The sequence below is a fragment of the Helianthus annuus genome, chromosome 14 (genome assembly GCF_002127325.2).
Source record: "Helianthus annuus cultivar XRQ/B chromosome 14, HanXRQr2.0-SUNRISE, whole genome shotgun sequence".
Taxonomy (NCBI): Eukaryota; Viridiplantae; Streptophyta; class Magnoliopsida; order Asterales; family Asteraceae; genus Helianthus; species Helianthus annuus.
The window spans coordinates 94,109,346-94,125,930 of NC_035446.2; positions in this window are offsets into that span (position 1 = coordinate 94,109,346).

The following is a 16,585-nucleotide window of genomic DNA, read 5'->3' on the forward strand; positions in this document are numbered from 1 at the left end:
TTATCATCAAGAAATGGGATTTCTATTTCTTGATGATTTGGAAATGGTGTGCCTCCCCCTGAAACTGTACCGGTTTTAGGTTTCCAAGATTGTTGTCGTTTACCAGATTGAGTATTATTTATAGATTTAGACACTTCTGGTTTTAACGAGTTTGATGAACTTGGTTCCTTTTCCACAACATCTGGTTTTAACGCTTTCTCGATTACCTTGACATTTTTACGACTTTGTTTTGCTTCTTGTTCCTTAACAGTACGTTTGTCTTGTTTAGGTGACACAGGATGACGTTAATCTTTTTCAGGAGGGGCAATTTCAACAAACTTTGGTTTTGGTGGGTTTGTGCAATTTTTGATTATATGACCAAACTCCCCACATTTAAAACATGATCTCTTTTCAACAAATTTAGGAGATTCTGTTCGATGTCCCAATGTTGAACTTGTAGGCCTTGAGGTACTTGTTGCATTATCACACCCATTTGTAAGTTGAGTGTAATTGTTATCACTGTTACATTTCAAAATCTTGACTTGTTGGACAAAATCAGTATTAGATTTGTTTTCAAAAGTCTCAACTTTATCTGTACCGCTTGAGGCCACAAATTTAACATCCTTCCCCTTTTTCTTGTTTCGAGCTCCTTTTGATTCAAACTTAGGTTTTTGAGCTCGTTTTTCCTGTTGTTTACTTTTAGAGGAGATTGGTTGTTCCTCGGTTGGTAATTTTTGATTTCCGTATTGTTTTCTAACTTCAGATTTTGGAATAGGATCACACTGAGTTACTGTAACTCTCGGGATCGCCTTACCCAAAAACTTACTGGTAGAATCTTCCAAAACTCTATCAATCATGGATGGATTAACGTTTTAAATTGGGAAATCCTTGTTTGAGTAAATTTTATCATCACCAATCAAAGTATACAACACATTATTGCCTTTAAATGTAGACACAGATTCCTCTACAGATTTGATAGAGTCAATCTCTTGTTTTGCAACTGATTTCACAATAGGGGCAACTGGAGTAGGAGGATCACATAAGATATGATTGTCAACTGGGATTTCTACTTCTTTCTTCTTGTCAAGAGATTGATCTTGATCACTCACATCTGATTCATCATCTGACGAAACATAATCCTCAATTATTGGATGACTTTGTTCCGCAACACAAGACACACTTTCTGTCTTTTTAGATTCTTTTGAGGAATCGTCCAGTTTAAACCCTAAACCTGCTGCAAACTCTTCGGGATTAAGAGGCACAGATGGTTCAAACCGTGGCATTTCCTCCTCATCAAGCAACTTGGTATAATTTTGTCTCAACAGAGGTGGACACGATTTATACCCAATGCACTTAACATCTCCTTTCAACTTTTGAACCTCGATGATATGATCAAGCACATATCGGGAGTTAGAATAACTCTCCAATTTGAGCTTGATCGCATCACGCTCGCATTTAGCAATGGCTACCTCCTTCTTTGTTTCTTCAATGATATTAATATAGTTATTAATACCCGTTTGCTTGTTTAAAACTGTTTTTGTTAATTCAGACACACTTTTCTTAAGTGTTTCAATTACAGATTTGAATTCCTTTCCATTATGAGTTAGAGCCATATTGCCCTCCTTGCATTTCGACAGATCAACTACCAACCCTTGATTGTGACTAGTAACTACTTCAAGCTTACGTTTCAATTCTACACAATCATTGCATACACTAGAAGTTTCGGTGTGTACCTGACTAGTCGAAGCTGCAACATTTACCATAAAGGCAGTTTGATAAGAAAAAGATCCATCCTCGGTGAAGAATTTTTCCATTTACTTGGATGCAACTTCAGCTTTCCTTATCAACACAGATTTCTGACTTTTCAGCTCCTCAGCTCCTCAGCTTCTTTCAGATCCTCAGCTTCTTTCAGCAGACTGTCAACCTCAGCATCAAGATTTTCCTTTACATCCGAATCTGAACCATAACCACATGCATTTGAGCTTTCCTCATCCGAACTACCGCTATACCCAGAACTGTCATCATCCTCAGAAAACTCTTCTCTGTGAACATGTTTGATGTAATTGATGATTTTGGCATAACAAGCAGTTCCTCCATTTCCTTGATTTCCCAGTTGAACTGACCAGTCACATCCTTCATCTGCATGAACTACTAAGGCCCTATTTGAATTGGAAGGCCCCGACTGGTTTGAGTTACCCGGGTTGTTCACTGCTACAATGCTCCTTTCATTGTTCACTTGATTTGTGTTGGATGAGCTTGATTGGTTTCGGAAAGGATTTTGATTTCCTTGTCTGCTGGGTTGAGTGCATTCCCGTTTGAGGTGACCTTTCTCACCACAATTGAAGCACGTAACTGCATCCTTATCAAAACTATACTTAGTATCCCTTTTACTCTCCAAGCTTATTGTACCCGTTCTTCTCATGTAGTCCTTAGCTCTTCTCACTGCACTTGCAAACGCCCATTTTGTATCCATCAATTCCATTTCCTCCCTTTCTATTTGTTGATAGTCTTCATCTGTCAAATTAATGTTTCCAATTTGACCGGCGACTAATCCACAATAAGCACTCACCATTGTGTTTAGAAGTTCTATATGTTCCCAAGCACCTTCCACACTGACTTTGGTGAAGTTTGAGGTATCAAATCTGACAGTGTTGGGGTTTGAATGTTGAGAGTTGTTGTTGCCATAAAAGGCTTGTTGAGGGGCTGGTTGAGAAGGTTGTTGTTGGGTTTGTTGTGGAGCAGCTTATGTGAAGGGAAAATAGGCTTTAGAATCAAATGAAGAGGGTTGTTGTTGGGTTTGTTGAGGAGCAACTTGTGAAAAAGGAAGATAGGCTTTCGGATCGAACGGTCGCTCATAAGGGTCTGTAAGAGGACCAAAGGATTGAGCTGGCTTGGGTGGTGGTTGATAGGCTTGTGGGTCAAATGGTTGTCCATAAGGGTTTGTATTTAACACAAACGCGGTTTGAAGCTTCGGTTGCTGATTGGTACTAACTCTGGTGTTAATACCTCCAAAGTATATCTTGGGGTTTTGGAGAACTGGAATTCGTTTTGCCTTTCAAATGTCTTCTTCATCCTTGTTCTCAAGCTTTTGAACGAATTCATAAATACTAAGCGTATCTAAAACACCGGTATGCTTTAGTAAGTCAATGAATTGACTCCACTTGGGTGGTAAAGCATCAGCAAAATGCATGACCATTTCTTGCTGTGTAGCCATAACCCTGTATGAGTGCATCTCACTAAGCAAATGATAGTACCGAGTAGCCATGTCGTATAATGTTTCATTTTCCATGAACAGGCATCCTTCAAACTCCTTCTTTAACAAATCATGACGAATCTTTCTTGTTGTTGCATTTCCTTCTCCTCTAGCTTCCAAGACGTCCCACAAATTCTTTGTACTGGTACAATACACGAATTGATGATAAATATCCTTATGAAGTGCTTCAGTAAGGATAGCAAAGGCTTTCTTCTCAAGATCATAAGCCTTCTTATCATTATCGCTCATTCCCGCCAAAGTAAGTGGATTGGAACCTGCTTCTTCGAGAGCTACATTGTACGGTGTAGTAAAGCATGTCCACAATTCGGTATTTTGCCCTAGAACGTACGTATGAAAACAACCTTTCCATGTTGGATAATCGTTCATGTGATTAAGCTTTGGTGGCCGATTATTGCTTCCCGTTTCACTCTCGCTTAAGAGAAGATTTTGAATGTTATGATTCTGATTTGCGACACATGCCTACTGATTTGCGGTAATTTCTTGTTAGGGCATTAATCCTTTGACCCATTGTGAAGGATCCTGGCTTGTACTTGAGTTATCACTCCAATCCTAAGGATTTGAGCTCATTTTGGATTGTTATTTTAAGATGAGTACTTGAAAGTTTGAAATAACTAACAATGAGTGAAATAAAAACATTCTGTGAAAAACTACAACTGTGATAGTCACGAAGAACTACTCCACGAAGAACTTATACCACGAAGAATAGACTTCACGAACAACCAATTTCAACGAAAAACCAGGTTCTTCGCTGATAATGGTTCTTCGCAGATGAGGGTTCTTCGTGGGAAGTCAACTCACGAAGAATGGTTCTTCGCTTACAGGTTCTTCGTTGATGAGTGTTTTTCAGAAACAGGTTCTTCGTAAAATGGTAGGTGAAATGTTACTTTAAAAAGCAGAATCTTATCCCTGAAATTTAGAAAGGTGTTTGGTGAATGACTCAAACTGGTAAATCAGACAAACATTCGAAAATTCAATTTTTAGAGAAAGTACAAGAATATCCTTCAACAAAAGGAATATCCCGGAGATTTCTCCGGTCAAACCCTTGCCGGAAAAGTTGTCGAGCCAAAGTTTTGCAAGAAATTTCAAGAAAACCCGTATTTTAGCATGTTTCCATGTATTTTAACAAGGTTTTTGTAAAAATTTTAAGCAAAACAACAAGATTTCTTAAGTTTTCAGACCATTTTCTAACAATAACTCAAATATCTTGTTTCAAGCTCAAGAACACTTCCAAGATGCTTCACAACTTGTCCAAACAAACTACTATGCTTGGTTTTCAACAAGAAAGTGAGCCAAAGCTCTGATACCAATTGTAGGTTCGTGATTCCGGACTGAAACCTGTGATTAGTGTGTGATTATGTTCAAAATCGGAAAGATTAGAGACGGAAAAAACAACTTTCTTGTATAAATTCAGTAGCATAACATTACAAACCGGGCCGATTACGAGCTAGCCGAACTATACCAAAGGAACATACATCCGGGGAGAGACCAAGTGGTGATCTCTCCCCCAAATCTAAAACCTTCCAATGTTGCAAATGACCAAGGGTTGGTATTTATGGCCACACCCCTTTCACTTGCAAACACACACGGTCAAACGAATAACCCTTTCGTTTGACCACTTCAAACGAGCGGGTATATACACGTTCGTTTGACCGTTTCACTAACTATTACATAATCAACATACAATTAATCTAATCTGATCTATTCGAACAGCATCGGACACAAAAACAGCACCAACAATAGATTTTTGGTTTTATTCAATAAGAAAATCGTTATTACAATTACCAAAAAAAACTAATATTAAAAAAGAAATTTCACAAAAAATTACAAGTATACCCGCTAAACTTATAAATCGGATATTAAGGTGCAATGGAACGAGTGCAATTTAAGGAATTTAAGAAAGGTATTAAGTGTTAAATGGCGAAATATTGAATGATTTTATTGAATGGTTGAGTTACAATACATAGACATCATAATAAAACCTTAACTAACCTAATAAGCCCGTGGGCTCGTAGTAATAAACCATAATCTGATAATATTATCCAATACTCCCTCGTAGTCCGAGCGGAAGGAAACCAGAAGCTCAGACAGGGAAAACAAAAACATAAAATAAGATAAACGTGCTTCGATCGACTAAAAAAATCTAAACTTTTGCCAACAAATCCATGTTTTGAATAAGTGTGTCATCCATAGTCTTCGATGATGAATCTCGTATTCCTACAAGAGATGCACAATGCGGCGACGCGGCAGCAGAGAGATATCTAACGAACTAGCAGCGGCGGCGGAACGTAGTCCTACAAGCGACGAGGCGGAGGACCGAAGTCCAATGGGCGGCGGACCGAAGTCAGCGGCAATAGGATGGACCATGGTCCAATAAGCGGCAGACTGAAGTCGACAACAATTAAAAAAACAAAAGAGAGAGGCAGCGGGTTGGCGACAATGAGCGCCTTGAGAAATACGACGGGTGGTCCAATAACTGGCAGACCGATGTAGGTATTGTGGCTTGGATCTTGTATCAATAACAAAGTTGAATTGAACTTAAGACTGGATATAGAAACGAAATTGGTAAAAAAAATGAAGGTGGGACAGGGCGGCGGCAGTGGCATCACACCACCCTGTCTTTGGTTTGTATATTTGTGGGGGTGCGGTGAAGAAGAAGGTAACCAGAACCCTAACTAACCTAATAAGCCTGTGAGCTCGTACTAATAAACCCTAATATGATAATACTATCTAATATTAGCGTGCGTTTACATGATAGCCAGACTCAAAGTGAATTAAAGGAAAAGCCAATTGTACGGGGTTGGAATAAATGAGTTTGAGGAGGTATCCAGAATGGCGGGCAGAGGCGTTCAAATGCAAACCGGGTAAGCTTGGCTTCATTTACTTGGGTTTGAAGGTGGGTGCAAGCATAAATAGAGTGGCTAGCCGGAAGGAACTGATAGATAAGTTTAATAAAAGATTGTCAAATTGGAAAGCAAAATTGTTATCGTTCGCCGTAGCCGTTTTAAAAACTTTGGGGGGGGGGGGGGATAAGAAGAAAGTCTCTATGGGGAAGGAGGGGGCTGAAGAATAAGATACATTGGGTAAAATGGGAAAATCATGGTCGTCAAAAACTCTGGGGGACTTAAGTATGGTCGGGGGGTAAAGTAACTCAACATAGCCTTGTTTATTAAAGTGGTGATGGCGGCTGAAATTAAAGCATGAACAATGTGAGTTGTGGGAGGAAGTCATAAACTCCATTCACCACAACGCTAAGCAAGTATCCTCCATTCCCATAAAAACGTCATGCACCAGAACATGGAAGGCTATAGTTGGAGTCGAGAAGGAGTTTAACAAGCAAGGACTCGATGTGCATTGAAACCTCTCAGGCAAAGTTGGGGTTGTTGGTTGGACCAGCGAGGGTCCACTAAGAATTTTTTTACCCTCTGCTCTATATCATTTGGCAAGAAAGAAAGGAGACATAGTGCAAAACCATTACAAGAACTATTAAGGAATTATGATATGTGACTGGAATTGGTCTAGATTCCCAAACGATGATGAAGAGAATAACGAATTGGAGGAGCTGAACAGGTTACTCGTACAATAACACATTTAGAATATGGGTGACAATGGCGGGGGAAGGATGAGGTGGTACATGGATTTTTGGTTAAAAATATATGGACCTGGCGAGACAAATTGACATCAACTTACCGGCAAGCGGGGGTTTTCTTGGAATAAGATAGCAACACCAAAAACAAACTTGTTCGCGTGGAGAGACATGGATCGTAAAATCCCAACAGTGGTGGCGTTGGCAAATAGAGGCTTAACACTCCCGTCTATATCGTGCAAGTTGAGTAACTCAAGGGATGAAACAACAAACCCTGTCTTGCTATAATGTGTGGCCGCGGGCACAATATAGATGCAAGTTTCACATGGCTAAAACATCCCATGGAGCACAATTTTGATTCGGTCGGTGAACTTGTACAAAGCATAAATGGGTTGGGATCATCTAAAAACAAGAAAAAGGTAATACATGTTGTGCTTCTACAAACCTTATGGAAATTATGGCAAAATCGAAATAGGATGATTTGATGGCAAAAGCATGCCTATGTACAAGATGATTGAGGAAATTAAGGTGGAATCCATAGTTTGGATTCAAAAAAGATCAAAGCACTTTTGGACATCATGGACCAATTGGTGAAGATTTGAGTTTGTATTATAATTTGTATTTGCAATTAGGCTACACAGTATGGGGACGTCCCCACACCGTCGCACCCCGGCGCCGCACCCAACACCGTGCCGCCCCCGGCACGTCGCGGCCTCTCCGTCCGTTCCTTGCCGTTGGAGACGGTCCAAAAAAGTGGGGCCACATTAATATTTCGACCGTTAAAAAAAATAAAAAATAAAAAGAATTTCCATATTTTGAATAAATCCAAACGGTCACATTTTTTAAATATATATATTTACCTTCCATTTTCACTTTCAATCACCAAATTAACCCCAAAATTTCATCTCTTTCTCACATAATTTTTATACACCTTCTTCCACTATTTTATAAACCTTCTTCCACTATAAACCTTTTTACACTTTTTCATGGATCCGTTCAACAACCCGGACAACCCGAACACTCCGAACAACCCGAATACTCCCAACATCAAATTATTTAACTCTATGTTTATTTTTATTAAGTCTTTGTTTTTTTTTTTTAAGTTTATGTTTTTTTTATATTTATGTAATGTGGGTTTAATATTAATGAAAATATTTTGTTAGTATATTTGTTAAATGTTAAAAAAAATAGAATACTAAAAAATAAAAAAAATAAAAAGTGGAGGAGGACTATGACTAGGACCATCCTACCATGTCTTCTAGTTTTGGAGGATAGACCATCTTAGGGAGGAATGTGACGTGGCGCCTACGTGGCGGATCATCCTCGAAGGATGGTCCATCACCATACCTTGTAGTATTAGATGCTTGCTAAACTGTTTTGCTATTGTGTTTGTAATTCGTGTAGCACCTTGCTACGGTGGCTCAGTGATTGTTAGTAAAAGGCTCCGTTCCGTTCACAGTTCAAAAAAAATACGTATTTATTTATTCATCAACTAGGTTATAACACCGTGTATTACACGGGTTGAGTAAATAAATTTATATACTAAATAATAAAACATTACATCTTTAAAAACTTACTTTATTGCACGGGTTGAATAAATAAAATTTTATATATTAAATAATAAAAAGTTATATATATAAGAACCATACTGTACGGGTTGAATTAATGTAATTTTATATACCAAATAAAAAAAATTATATCTTTAGAACCACATGTATTACACAGGTTGAATAAGTGTAATATTCTTTACCAAATAATAAAACAATACATCTTTAAAAAACCTCATTTATTACACGAGTTAAATAAATGTAATTTTATATACCAAATAATAAAAAAATTAGTAAATGTAATTTTGTATAGTGAAAATAAAAATATTTAATATATTAATACAAAGTTTGGTTTTCGTGATAAATAATTTGTTTTATTTAAAATGTTTTAAATTAACAATTTACAATTTCAAATAATATTTTATTAGAAAAATAGAAAAATGGTATTCGAAATTTAAATTAGGATATCATTTAATATTAGCTCATTATTCATTTATTTACTTAATTAATATAAGATAAGTTTGGAAGTGAGGCGAGAAAATCATAAAATAAATACCTACAATGAACGACATGTGTCACATATTAATGTTTTATTATATAGTATAATATAGATAAAAATTTAGATTGATATAAATAGATTATTTTGTTGTAGCAAAATTTGTTAACGAAGTCTCAATAAATTTAACCCATTATTTAAAACTCTGTAAATGTATAAATGCTAAATAATATTAGTTAGAATAAATTACGATTTTGGCCTCTGTGGTTATATCACTTTTACCATTTTAGTCCAAAAAAGAATTTTTTAACATCTGAGCACCGAGCCCCCAACATCTTTTTTTCTAACCCCATAACACTAACCCCATCCATTAATATTAGGGGCCAAAAGGGTTAAAAAAAGACGTTAGGGGCCAAAAAAAATTTAAAAAAAGACGGTGGCTCAAATGTTAAAAATTCTTTTTAGGCTAAAAGAGTAAAAGTTATATAACCACAGGGGTCAAAATCGTAGTTTACTCCATTAGTTAAATAAATAATATTATAAATGAGAAGGAGATTAAACTAAATAATAATTATCCATAAGAAATTATACTAAACAATATTTAGTAGGAGGATTATCTATAATTAATTAGAAAAGATTAAACTAAAATAATACTTATCTGTAAAACATGGCCTAATATGATGACAAGTGTCCTCAAAATGGTTTCTTTTATTATATAGTATAGATATAGATTCTCCATTCGATTGACTAATTGCAAAAAAAAAAATTGAATTTGTACCAAAATTTATATATTTACTTTCAATTTTGTTAATAGTTTTCATTTTCTATAAGAAAATCCTTATTAATTTTGTTAATAGTTTTTTATTTTTTATAAGAAAATTCTTATTACTATTGGCAAAAAGTTAATATTAAAAAAAGGATTTTCACAAAAATAAATACAAAATACCCGCTAAACTAAATATCAAATAGAAAGATGCTACTTTTCTTTTGAAAAATAGTTAATTATTAGAGTTAAATGCCATTTTAGTCTATGTGATTTGGGCAATTTTGTCAGTTTAGTTCAAATATTTCATTTTTCGCCTTTAGGTCCAAAAAGGTTTCTTCGTTGCCATTTTAGTCCACTTGGTTAAATTCATCCATTTTTTCATATAACGAGAACGGTAATTCGGTCATTTTATATGTAATTCTGTGAACTAGAAGGGCAATTCGCCATATAAAATGATCCGATTGTCTTTCTCGTTAACAGAAATAATAGATAAAGTTAACCCAGTGAACTAAAATGTCAACGGTAAATCCTTTGGTCTAAACTGTCAAAATGGCCCCAACCACAAGGACTCAAATGGCATTTAACTCTAATTATTATTATTATTATTTTTTTTTGAATGGCTAATTTCTTTAATCCCTTGTCGTCTGTGGGACTTGAACCCAAGACCTTCCCGTTTCCAACCTAGATGTTTTAAAGGCTTTGCCTTTGCCAATGGACCACCACCCCGTTGGTACTCTAATTATTATTTAAAAACAAAATTGTCTGTTATAGTTAAGAATTAAGACATGGCATAAAAAGCCCTTAATTTGAACATGAAAGTTAGTCTGAGATTAAATAACTAAAAGATGAGTAAGAAAGTGTGTATGATCTTTGGTTCCAATCATTAGATTTGCTAATTTGTTGTGGAGTATATCCCTTGCACCCCTACTGATTTAATTGATTTTAATCTTAATTTAGTGATTTGATTGATTTTAATCTTAATTTTATTTAGACGTATATCCCTTGTACCCCTAATGATTTGATTGATTTTAATTTCTTTTAAGAAGCTTACAAAACACGTATAAAAGCTTATAAAACACTTATAAGATATAGCATATGGATGTCACTTTTTATACGACCCATATACAAGTGTTCTCCCTTTTTATATGGCTTGTGTAAGATCCCGTATAGTGCATTCACCCTATTCTGGGATACATAAGAGCTGATTTAATAAGGAGGTGTTTTTATTTAAAAATAGAGATGGCGTAAGTTTATCACAATCCTTAGTGGCTTTGTGTGTCTAGATGAGTTTAACGATACGACCATTCAATACTACAATGACAATCGAAGTCTTTGAATAATAGGGTTCAAGAGATTTTATGCATTGGAAATCTACTTTGGAATGATTTTCAACCCGTTCGCCTTTAAGCTAATTGCACGGCCCAAATTGCCCATTAATAAGCAAATGGGTCATATATATCACATTTCAAAGTATAAAATTGAGTTAAGATGTTTAAATGATATTAACCATCTTAAATAGTTAGCATATAATTTATAAATATCAATAAAAATAAACACTTTTTAATTCTAAATAAAATTTAACTTAAGAAATATAAAAAATAATCCCTAGCCATACTTCTTATCATCATACATGAGCTAAAAATAGTTTAGGATGTTGGAAAAATAGACCTGTTCTATTAATTAACGCATGGCCGTCTCCTAGAATGACGGAAAAAAATTGGGCCTCGGGCGAAACAAAAAAAATTGGGCCCACCCCTTATATAAAAAAACCACAATACGACGATAATTGATTGAACTTACTTAAGCGAATCTTGAGGCTCTCCAAGAATTTTTAGATAAAACTATTTGTAGCAAATACATCATCCATCAAACATTCAATAGCTAAAAAATCACATATCCAAGATCCATACTAGGAATATTGTACCAATTTATTAACTCCACAAATAAGCATCAATATATGAGAATAAAACTATAGTATTAATTTAGAAGCAACTTAAATTTAATGTGTAAAAATAGAATCTGAAAAGTTGAATTACAAACAACATTTATGAAACCATGAAACAAATACAAAAAAAGTCAAATTCCAACTGGTCAGCTACAAAAAATAAAATGAAAAAGGCACAAAAAATAGGAAATCTAAGAATCGAACACCCGGAATTAAATTCAAAACCCACAACCCACCCAAATGGAACACTTGCTGAAATTTTATTTGATTTAGGCTCCAACTATTAATATAATATAGTAAACAAAATTCGAATTGCGGGCCCTTTTTAATTTTGGGCCTCGGCTTTTGCCCGGGCCGCCCGGCCCAATAACCGGGCCTGAATTAACGCAACCGACCAAAGTATGACCTGTTAGAGTTACACCGTGGGTAACGAACTAAAGTCCACTTAACTGGTTTAACTGGTAATTACGCACGATGTGCGAAACAGATTATAATTATATTTATGATCATGAGCTGGGTTATATTATTATTACTCGTTATTTATAACATAATTGTTTATCTTAATTAATAAACTTGTTGCGGGTATAATTAACTGGGAGACGAGTACATGGACCGGGTGAGAGAGGTACACTCACCTCACCACTTGTCGCACATGCACCCTTGCTACGCCACTTGTCGCACATGCACCCACGCTATGCCACTTGTCACGCATGCACCCTTGATGCCCCACTTGTCGCGCATGCACTCTTGCATCACCACTTGTCGCACATGCATGCTCTTCTCGCCACTTGTCCAACTTGTGCATGCATGTTCGCCACTTGGTAAGCATGCATGCATCTCCATAATTTATATATAGGGATATATGGACTTAGATTAAAGGGTTAGAGATTTTGCATAAGAGAACTATCAAGACAATCATAATCGACCACCGCCGCCGCGCCGCCAATACTGCCCCTCCGCTCCGCTACTGCCAGCCACCGCCGGCCCCATCGCCGCTATCCGAGATATACCCGCGTTTCGTTAGTTCGTATCACTAGCACGTGTTCGTTGAACCTCGGTGTCTCGACCGATTAGTTATTAAGCTAGGTATATCTTTCTCATTAGTAGTAAGATAATCTTATCACTGTGCTCGTATTTGCATGTAACCTGATCATCTCGGGTTTCGTTTATTGTTGATCACTCGTTTATTTCCCGTTACGTTTTATTGATTAACTCACTTAATTAATTAAATATTATTTATTCAACCAGATTGATAATATGGTGAAGTTTAGAAAAGGTGAGATAAAGAGAAAACATATAGATTTCATTAAAAAATTAAATTATGATTTAAACAATATAGATTTTGTAATTATATTTGACAAACTAATTATCTACAAAACATAACGACAAATGCAGATTCATCTACCAGCATATCAAATGCAGATGAATCTACCAACACCATGAACAGATTTCGAAACTAAAATATTAAAACCTTGTTACAGATTACAAGCATTTAATTTGAAAAAACAAAGAAATCCAAATGGGAGCATAGAACTCACATGCATTTTATTTCAAGATGATTTCCATGGCAAAAACTCACAGGCTGGCAATTTGCATCTTGAAATTTTGGTTGAAGCATTTTATTAAACAGTTGGTGTGCATCTTTAAACCTTCAAGTTTTAAACAACACAACAAATAACATTAGCCCTAAATCATAAACTACATGAGAAACTCACAAAGATCCAATATCAACACTTAAAAAATAACAACTCTACTTGTTTCGATAACCACCATAACAAAGTAAAATAAATAATTGCCCTAATAGACTCATACGCCTGAATTAATAATTTAATCATAGAGACATAAAGGTTGGATAATGTATACGCAGTTCTGGTTCTAGGTGCTCGCTGCTTCAATTTACCAGCCACCAAATTGAAATTGTCATCTTAAAACATCACTCAGTTCCAATTTAGATTAAAAAAACATTTAAATATCACATACTTCAACAAAGTAAAACAAAATCTAAACAAATCTATTGAAATCGATTGACCACAAAGCTCCGATCTTCAATCTTCAGCAAAGAACCATCTATTAATTTAGGGTTTGAGGAAAAGAAGAAAATTAAGGTTAGGCTAAAATTGAATTGTAAATGATACGATGAGACATACGTAACCTCCCCTCAAAACACATAGAGAAGAAAAGTAGAGAGTACCGATATGTAAGCAACAGTTGTGAATGAAAAGTAGGGTTTCGATATTGAAACATTAGAAGTTACAGAGAGAAACAACTAAAGAAAAAAAAAATAAATTAGGGTTGCAAGTTTTGGAAAAAGAGAATGAATACATAAATATTTTCCAAAAATAAACCTTTATAGAGTTGCTCATATGCATTCCCTCCTAAATCACCTTGAGATTCCACCACAACATGTCAAGCAATGTTTCAAAATCCAGTTTCTTAATCATACCAGATTAGGCACAAAAATGGTTTAACCGGTTGAACCGGGTTTTGCCGGGCGGTTCAACCGGGTTGACTAGTTAATTGTATAATTTCATAAACTACAACACTAACTCAAAAAATAAACCAAAATTGGATTAAAATGGAAATCTGGAACGAACGATGGGGTGATGGAAGTCTGGAACAAGTCACGAATGATGGAGTAATGAAGCAAGTTTTGAATTTTGATCGATGGAGATAAAATATTAAAAGCTGTTAGGTTAAAGCTATGAGTAAACATGATGAGACGATAAAAAGTAAAATCATAACCCAAAACAGACCTGAGACGGTACCGGTATAACGGTTCAAACCGGTATACCGGATTTTACCGGCGGTACAAAGTCTATGCCGTTTCTCCTACTTACCGGGGTGTTTCGGACCGGATTTACATCCAAAAATGGTAATACCGGTATAACCGGCCGGTATTTTCCGGTTTTTAAAACATTGATGTCAAGTGTCCCAAATTCATCTCATTTATTATATTACTAGGTTATCACCCGCGAACTTCGCGGGCTGGACCATTTACATTTTATCAAACACAACCATATATACATTTTTAAAAGAGATATTGGATTTAAATAACCTGAACTTTCATGAATTGGTCGATAGCACTTTCAACTTTCGATTTGTACCACATCACTCTCAATTTTTAACTTATTAGCCGGTAGCATTTTCAACTACATTACCTCATCAGATGATTATATCATTTTAGATATTAAATTAAATTTGTTTTTTGATGCGAATAAATGATAATCATGGGTGAATGAGTAAATTAGTTATTTTTTAATAAAAATGTTATGGTTTCATAATATATATTTTAAATTTGAATCGGTTCCTTAATATTAGTACACTTAAATAGGGGAATGAAGAAATTATTAAATTTCACATATACATTTTGGTAGCTTACTACTATTTAAAGAAATTTAGAAGTTATATGGTTATTTTTTTTTAAATGCCAACAAATCTATTAGTCATCAAAACTAGGAAATAATAGTTAACCCAACATTAAAGTAGACCAAAAAAACCACACAATATTACACCAAAACAACATTAAATCAAACCCCCAAGCGGGCTAAGTCGAAACTGCACCAGTCATCCCAGCTTAAGTCACCCGTTTCAACCTATGCTTAACACAAAGATACCCCTTATTTTTACATCTTTCTTTAACCTTGAAAAATCTGACTACTTGTCATTAAACACAACATTGTTCCTATTTTTCCACAAAACCCACACAACCACCTGGATAATAAATAAAAATTAAATAACCAATAAACATTAAAAACAAAAGTGGCACCTAATATCTGATTCTTGAAGACTGCTTTGATACACTCAGACATCTATATTTCAGTTTAAAAATTACGCCATTTGTCTTAGTAGCATAACCAAGTATATGAATTAAATCAAAGAGAATATGAGACACTATATGCTCTAAAAATGTGAGCCAAGTATATGAAACCATCTGATGAGGAAATGTAGTTGTATTGCCTGCACCATTGTAGTGAATATAGGAGCTGGACTAATGTGCTTGTGGGCTAGGTACACCTTACCCTTTCTCATTGCTAGGGGTTTATATTAACTGCTTGGGGTTTAAAATGACACCTTTTATGTTTGACATCCTTTACAAACCTGAAACCCCTGGATACTTTATACTCTTAAGTTCTCCACCTAAATCCCTTTCTGATATGAAATATTGCACCAATTTGAATGTGATCATCCTTATATCCAACTATATGTCATATCCTTATAACCAATGCTTCGTCAAAACAAATTTCTAACAACGGGATATTATAAAACCAACTATCAAACAAAGATAGAGAAAAAAAAACAATTATTTTTTCATGATTAGGTTTTTTAACCAGTCCACCCAATTTAAACATGGACTTTTAAAACTTTGAAGTCATCAGCACATAATATTAAAGATGATTTCAAAGAAAATAGGCATCCATTTTACCCGAATTCGAAGCCACTCGAACCCGAATTAGAGGATAACCGAAAAATTCGAAACTCGACTAACCCAAACCTTAAATGGGTCAGTTATCGAGTCACTTTTTCCCAGCCAAAAACCTAACCTGAACAACCTGACCCAAACAACCCGAATAAAAACTCGAAGATTTAATGCTTTTTTCTCTATAGATGTGTTTTGCTTTAAAGTCTTTGGTATTTGAAACTTTAAGTTTTAGAACTTTTGAACATTATTATATCATATTGTCAAATAATGTTTAAATTTTGATGATATTTTTCTAAAAGCATGATCAAAATTTGTAAATATACATATATTATATTTTATTTTACATCTAAACCCGAAAACCGAATAACCCGACCGGAACTAATCCAAACCCGAATAACCCGAACATTAAATAGGTCGGTTATTGGGTCACTTTTTCTCAGCCAAAAACCCGAGCAACCCGAACCGAAACCCAAAAAAAAACCCGAAGAACACCCATAGAAGCAGAGGTCTGTCACAACATACTGTGATTTCACATAATCTTGATTATTCGGATAACCACATTTAACATGTTTGTA